Genomic DNA, 7,676 nt, shown 5'->3' on the forward strand with positions numbered 1-7,676 from the left:
ATTCCTTAGATATGCATAAATTTTACTAAAGGAATTAAATGGACAAAAAAAATCTTCAATTCGTCAATTACTACATGTACATATCATTGTTTCGGAAAATATTGACCATTTTGATATCAACTGAACTTAGCATCCAAGTTGTAATTTCCTGTGTCTGGAATGCATCTAATTGCTGCCAATCCAGGGCATAGTTTGATGTTTTAAATCAAGATCTTGCTAATCACACAACACAGAATCATTTTAATTAGAGTAAAAAATCAACAATTTCATCAATCAAAGCAATAAAACTTACTATACAAATACCCCAAAATGCAATTCTGAAGTGCAAGTAAAATGATGTACGAAAATAACTTAATATTTTTCTATCTGAAGAGATTAGCACCTTCTTCTTCATTTATAGTTACTTGTTATTTCGTTTTTACAGAATATTTTCGAATTTGTTTAAATTTAGATTATGACATATGAGTAACGTTTTGTGGATTTTGTATTTAATTTTGAGATTTAAAGCTTTTAGAACAACCCATTCGTTCAAATAAAAATATTTTTCTTTTTTTTTAATTTTGAATTCGGTTTCTTTGAATTCTACATTTTTTATTCAAGTTTATGGTTTGAAACAACATGGTTATGATATCCAAATTTTTTTCAGATGTACATGCTTTGGTATTATGATTACAGTTAAAAAAAAACATAAAATAGAGTAATTGTGCATGTTTAAAGTTGAAGTCGTAGAATGATATTTGGATTTTTTTTCGGTGGGTTGGTGTTCTAAATTCTGGCAGCTCCATAAAAAAAATAGTAATTTTTTCCTACAAGCTTGATATATGAAACTAATAAAAAATCGTTTTTTTAATTTAATCTAATTTTACCAGTCATACAATTTAATGGTACAAAATATATTTTTTATGATAATATCTCTGTTTTGTTCAGGTCAGAGGTAGGTGCTGTACGACATTAATAAATATTGTAATGTTTAGAATCACCGTAAAACAGAAACACTGGAGGACAGTTTATAGTGACAAATCTATAATCTTACTAATTAATAAGTTCAGTAATTATTTGTGAAGATAAAAACTAAAATAAATCTTCACGACCGTTGTATAATTTGAAATGAAAATACGATGGTTTTTCAATTGCAATATTCCATGTTTTACGTAACTATAGTCCTATTCATTTTGTAGAAACCCTATATCTAAGACTATATATGATATGTAACTGTTTCTGAATTAGAAATAAAAATGAATTGATTGGGTTTTTGACATACATGAATTACCTCCCTTATATTTATAAGACTGCTACTAATATACAAATAAAATAACAAAGGAACAAATATGACAGCAATATTCATTTTAAATTGCTTATTTATCAAAAATCAACACAGATTTCCCCCCATTATTGGCAATGTAAAGTTTGGTGTTGTCCTTATTGTAACAAAGTGCAGTAGGTCTTTCTGTTCCATCCTGTTCTGTGAGAAACACAGCAACTTCTCTCTCCCCATCGATCCACTTACTTTCTGCTACGTTGTTTGAAAACAAACCAGTCATATACATGTTGCTCCCTAAGCCTTTTGCAATGTCAGAACACACACTAATTTTGGAGGATGGTTCAATACTTGTGATTATCCAAAATAAAGCATCACTTTCCAAATTGTTGATTTGAACAATGCGTTCATGCCCAAAAATCCACAGCAACCGATACCCGCGTACCCGCGACAAATACTGTGGTCCAATTTCGTAATGTTTTAAATTGTCAGGAACAAACCTAAAGCCAAAAATTAATAAAATAAATGCTACATAAATTTTCTTGCATGTAATTACATATTCATATTTCATATTTGTACAACACATTAAAACATAATGAAACGTAAGTCGCTGTAAGTTTTTTCAGCCATAGAATGGTCATAGTTTTAAAGAAATCTAGTTAACACAAACATTTTCTTTATGATTATTGCAATAATCGACAAAACAGTACACCAAAGCACCAAAACAACATAGACTCGAAGCAAAAAAACTAAAGCACTTTGCATATGAACTCGCACATAAAAACTAATGTAATATCGTGTGCTCAATGGATTAACATGTCCCGTTCCGCCAAAATCATTTATCACATTGCAAGTGAGTAAAAAGGCGTCAATCCGGTAAGACTAAGTAAATCTGACTGAAATATTTTATCGGATCTGTGAGAACAAAATAACGATGACGACCGTAAAACATCTGTAGTGATGATATCAACAAAGGCTGAATACACCTATTAAAAGTTAGAACTTAAAAATTGATAGCATCTTTGCTCTTAAAGATCACATTTACGACAGTAACGGATCAACTGTTGGTAAAGTCTAGAGGCACGATATGTTGAAATATTACCGCTTAGAAAGAGTAACTTCAATGGGAAAGTCCAAATCATTATAGTTTTAATAAAGTTTCGATAAATTCTTACCTTGAATCATAACTTGAACCATAATATATCCTACTCCCAGTACAATCATTTGCAACAAGTATGGTTCTTTTATTTACGATCCTTGCGCTGGAGATCGTGGATGGATTGACATGTTCAAATGTGTGGTTGAACTTAACAGTCAGTCTATCAGGGTCAATCTCTAGGACGGATCGTCTGAGTGGTGCAGTAACAAACGCTGAATTCCTCTCGAAGTCAACACTGATATCATTGGGTTGAAAATCGAGTGGAAGCCTCTTTTCATATTTACCGTTTTCATCTATTAAAACCAAATTTCTTTATGTCTTAATCACTAAGGATAACGTTCCCACTGTTTGTTAATGCAATAGCGTTTATTCTGCCGAAATTATGATCAATTACTTTATTTAATACATAGCCATCTCTCCTAGTCTGCCTTTCAGTTGTAACTTGGGCCATACTACCTTTATAGTAAATTGAGCGGATGAACAAAGCGTCAACCAATTAAATAATTTGGTTGAAACAAATAGAAAACGAGATTCAGGTAACATTAAAGATTGATCGACTTTGTTTTTGAGCTTTTTCCCATCGAATAAAATCCCCCTGCAAAAAGTTATTTCTATTTAAATAACAGTATAACAATAAAGTTGAACATGATAACACTTTCCGTATATCCGTTTATTTGTGTCTTTGTGGATATATATAAATAACTAAAATCCCCAAAAATCTTTCGTAACACAGTGTTAGCCAATCATATGCACGATATGTGTGACGCTGACAATCAGATGACTTTTCCTATAGTTGGTTTAATTTTCGTTTTCGTGCTTACATATATACTCAGTACTGATAGACCCGGTTTGCACTCAGATGTATAATACATGACAGACTGAGGTGTTTCGTAATGTCCTAGGCTATCGTTTGGGGTCTCTCACAGACGGTGTAAAGCATCAAAGCGTTAACGCAGTGCCCGGACATAGTCAAACCTTTGAATGTGGGTCATTGTGTATTCTGGGAAATTAGTTGTCATGTGACCACGTTCATTCATTAAATTCATTTAAATTAATGCATTATGACGTGATTTAATGTCGATCGGTGACCTAGTGATTCAATTTGCAATATGCACACTTATATACAGCGTTGTATAGCCTACATGAGTATTTTTTGAATCTTTGACCCAGCAAAATACTTTTTGGATAAAATCAGCACTTTCCAGTGCATGTAAGACTGATATTGGTGCATGCCAGTCAGTTGATGGGAAATTTCCAAGGCCGAGAAAGATTATGTTATGTTTCCAAGCACTATTCTAATATTTTGTAGGGTCGGTAGAAAGAGATTTTTATTTTCATTTGATACTTTTGAAATGAAATAAGTCATAAAGATACAATGAAAACCAAATAAGCAAAGACTAAACATGTAATAGACTTAGTCCACAGACTTAGTCCCTTTTGGGACTCGGCGCATGAGTAATGGCCGGGTTATTCCTCCTCGTAGGATAAATCTAGGGTTGTAACTTAGTACATGATGTATGGTAGTACGGGACAGTTCATCTAGGTGTTATTATGTAGGATAAAGGATCAAATTAATGATGCATGTCACAGGACGCGTACCCTACCGGTGCACCTGGTCCATGCTCCCATTTTTGAGTGGAGCTCGAGTTTCTCATTTGCTTTTGTTACTTTGTATGTATGATTTTCGTTACTTTATGTTCTTTGTTGTGTATGTCTGTTTTCCATATCGGGTCTTTGTCCCTGGATTATATTCTTTTGATTACCGCTATAACCTTGGTTCCCTTGATTACTCTTTCACAACAAATCAATATTATACAACGTCTCAGAATTGCTACACTGCACCATCGGATCAAATTGATACAGGGAAGATAATGTTTGCATAGAAAGGTCTGAAAAATTCCCAACGGTGTTAGAACTGTCAGATTTGTGAGGCAAATATTTGGTCGTTCCCTCCGCGGCTCGAATTCGTACCGCTGTGACATCTGTGGCAACACCACCTGCACAAAGTCCAGCGCCCTAGACCACTCGGTAAGATCAGCCAGGCTATATAAAAATATAGCTTTCGCTGGCCGGGGCATTCCTCCTTGCAGGCTTCACTGCTTCATCGGATCAAATTGATACAGGGAAGATAAAGTTTCAAAGAAATGAAACAGTGTTGTGAAGTGCTGAATGTACATACACGTTATGTTGGTTCTGAAACCAAATGATACTGGCAGTGCCTATCGAAATATTTTATACAGCTGCCAAACAAGTATACAGTTTTTGTCCAAGGAAACATTTATCAGGCTACATATGTATGTGACTAGTTAGAATTGGATAAAATTGTTTGATACAAGATTTAGTTGAAATATTGATTTTGAAGTGTTAATTGTGAGTCAGTACCGATGGATTCAGCCTTAATGTCCTTTATATACCGGTATTTTTGTTTCATAAGAATTTCAAATGTTTTTCGTTGAGTACATTACTGTAAGTGGGAATTTTTTCCATTATGCGGTTTTATTCTCCTTTGCTAGAGAACTATATATATATATATATTTGTTCCATTTTCAATTCCCTAAAAAGCCTGTCTGTCCATTACACTTCCCTAGGACCAAATTGGTAGTGTATGATTTGCTAAGAATTTATATCCCGCAGAGGGAACGACCAAAAATTTGCATCGCAAATTTGACAGTTCTAACATCGTTGGGAATTTTTCAGACCTTTCTATACGTTTACATATCTTCCCTATATCAATTTGATACGATGGAGCAGTGTAGCGTATAGAGTCGTCACATTCTGAGACGTTGTATATATAGTGTCACCGAACAATGGTGCTGACAGCAACGTCATCGTCGGTGGCGTCCGTGTCGTCGTCGTCCATATTCACTTGATTTTCGAGCGATGACTTTATGGTTATGGTTATAAAATCTTGATTTTACTTACTACTAATTAATGATTGCTCCTATTTGATTTTTTAGTTTATGGCCCTTCCATTTTAAAATTAAAGCAATCCATGTAACTGACAGATACCAAACTGCTGGTTTCTGTTAATCTAAAAAAGAACAAAAAAAACTGAGTGCCCAGAGTTTTACCAAGCTAACCTACATAAAGTGAAATGTCCAATCCTTATTAACATGACATAGCAAGTTCAACACATCCATGCAAGTACACCTTCAAGGATGAATATATATATGACATGTCTTATGGTTGTGGAAAGTCATTGTGGAATTTGTTTTTCCCATTTTTTGATATCAGTAGATATTTAGTAACACATGTTAATATATATTAATAAATATGTGCATAATTCAATTATTGATTTCAGTAAATGGAGGAGTTTTCTAATCGATGCAAACACGTTCACCCTACCGGTGCATCTGAGCCATGCTCCCAGTTTTAAGTGGAGTCTAAGTTTCTCATTTACTTTTGTTACTTTGTATATACTATTTTAGTTACTTTAGGCTCTTTGTTGTTTATGTCTGTTTTCCATGTCTGGTTTTGTCCCTGGATTAGATTCCTTAGATTTCCGTTAGAATCTTGGTTCCATTGGTTATTCTTTCAAGACAAAACGTATGTCTGTTCAAATTTGTACTTTGGCCAATACCAGTCTGTGTCCACACTTGTACTTTTGAAGAAAAAAAGTATTAATAATACAAGATGTGAAATTTGAGCTTTTAATTGATTTGGCGTTATAAATTTTACTACATGTACATTGTAAATGTATACTGATTTTGTCTGGTGGTTTATGTGCTAGGATGAATGGTTAAGTCAGTTAGTTGTAAGATGTTTTGATCATTTCATAATGTTAATAGTTGATTATTTAACTATGAAAAAACAAACCTTTATTTAGTTTGAAATTGAAGTCAATCAGGGGGTATTTTACTTGAAACCATTTAATGTTTTGTTTTCTTTCGATAGAAGTCAACTTTGAGTTGTTTAACCTATAGTAATTAGGTTAATATGGAATGCTTTTTGTATATTAATTCATAAAACCAAATGCTATTGTTTTCCAAAACAAAAAGAACAGAGCATTATAATACAAAATGTGTGACACCTCTCTTGGACATCTCATCATATTTTGTTTCTAAAATCTGTAGGTTTCAATGTATGGAATTGTTTACAAAAAAAATGATCTTAATTTTTTAGACTAGCGTAATTGTTTTTACTAGGACACCTGGTACATGTAACATGTAAAATGTCAAGGCCGGTCGGAGCGAACCCCAATAGTTTTCTTGTTTTATCTTTTTGAATAATCTGTGAGATACGATTCATTGTTACATAGTGACATAAGAATTGTTTTTTTTTACATATGATTGTTTTGGGGCCTGATATAGTCCAAAAATACCAATACTCTAAATTGTAAAGTTATGATAAGTTTTCAAAAAATAAATAAATAAATAAATAAATAAATAAATAATTCCTTCATCTACGAGTTTTCCTGTGGTTGGTAATTAATGTATATAAAAAGGAGTGTTTTTAATTACCTTGTTATATTATCTCGGAACGCCATAATGGGTTTGGGAGGTTTTAATGACCCATTGTTTCATCTTGAGGCTTTAAAGGTTCTCATACCTTGATCATAGAACAGAGCAATTACAAATACACAAATATATCAATATTATGATAAACATGTAATGAAGTGGTGTTTTATAAAAAGACCGAGAATTTTTTTTCAACAACAAAAAAAAATGTTGTGAACTTTATTCATTGTACTTTGAAAAGCGTTTCTGTGAACGTTTAGAAGAATTTATGGTAAATTAAAAAAAAAGACTACGTGAGTTATATCATTCAAAATTTGTACGCTGCGGATATTTAAACCAAAAACAGATATATTTAGCTTATAAGGTAATGGAAACGAATTGTCAAGATTAGATGAGAAAAAAAACTTACGATGCAATTTCGTATAGATGGATAAAGTAAAACAAACCTCAGTATAAATCTGTTTACAAGAAATTTGCAATATCGCATGTGTTGTAGTGAGTTCTACTTTTTATCTTCTTTTACAAAAAAATATCTAGACCGATAAAGTTTTGCTTGGTAGATCAATATACGCATTGTTTGAATATTTACGCCTTAAATAATCGTCAAAATGCAAAACAAAAAAGATAAGATAAAAAGAAAAAACCGGGATCGACTTCAAACGATACAAGCTTGTTGTTCATTTGTTTTGTTTCGCCATTATTCTGATTTTGAATAATCTAATTTATCTTTAAATATTACACAAAAGTTTACATGGCATCGGAACAGTGCACCAGTTTGCATTATGCATGCAACACCCTGAAG

General features: G+C 32.7%; 1 pseudogene across 1 annotated transcript; it reads right to left on the reverse strand.

The window, feature by feature from the left end:
- Positions 1 to 309: 309 nt before the first annotated feature.
- LOC148598641 (uncharacterized) lies at positions 310 to 7,377 on the reverse strand (annotated as a pseudogene). Its single transcript, XR_015918696.1, has 5 exons — positions 7,321 to 7,377; positions 5,850 to 6,018; positions 5,340 to 5,448; positions 2,434 to 3,012; positions 310 to 1,758 (listed from the first exon to the last, which is right to left on the reverse strand). The product of XR_015918696.1 is annotated as an uncharacterized LOC148598641 (transcript).
- Between the last annotated feature and the right edge of the window lie 299 nt (positions 7,378 to 7,676).

The sequence above is a fragment of the Perna viridis genome, chromosome 14 (genome assembly GCF_037379345.1).
Source record: "Perna viridis isolate PV_CMFRI_1.1 ecotype Kerala chromosome 14, ASM3737934v1, whole genome shotgun sequence".
Lineage (NCBI taxonomy): Eukaryota > Metazoa > Mollusca > Bivalvia > Mytilida > Mytilidae > Perna > Perna viridis.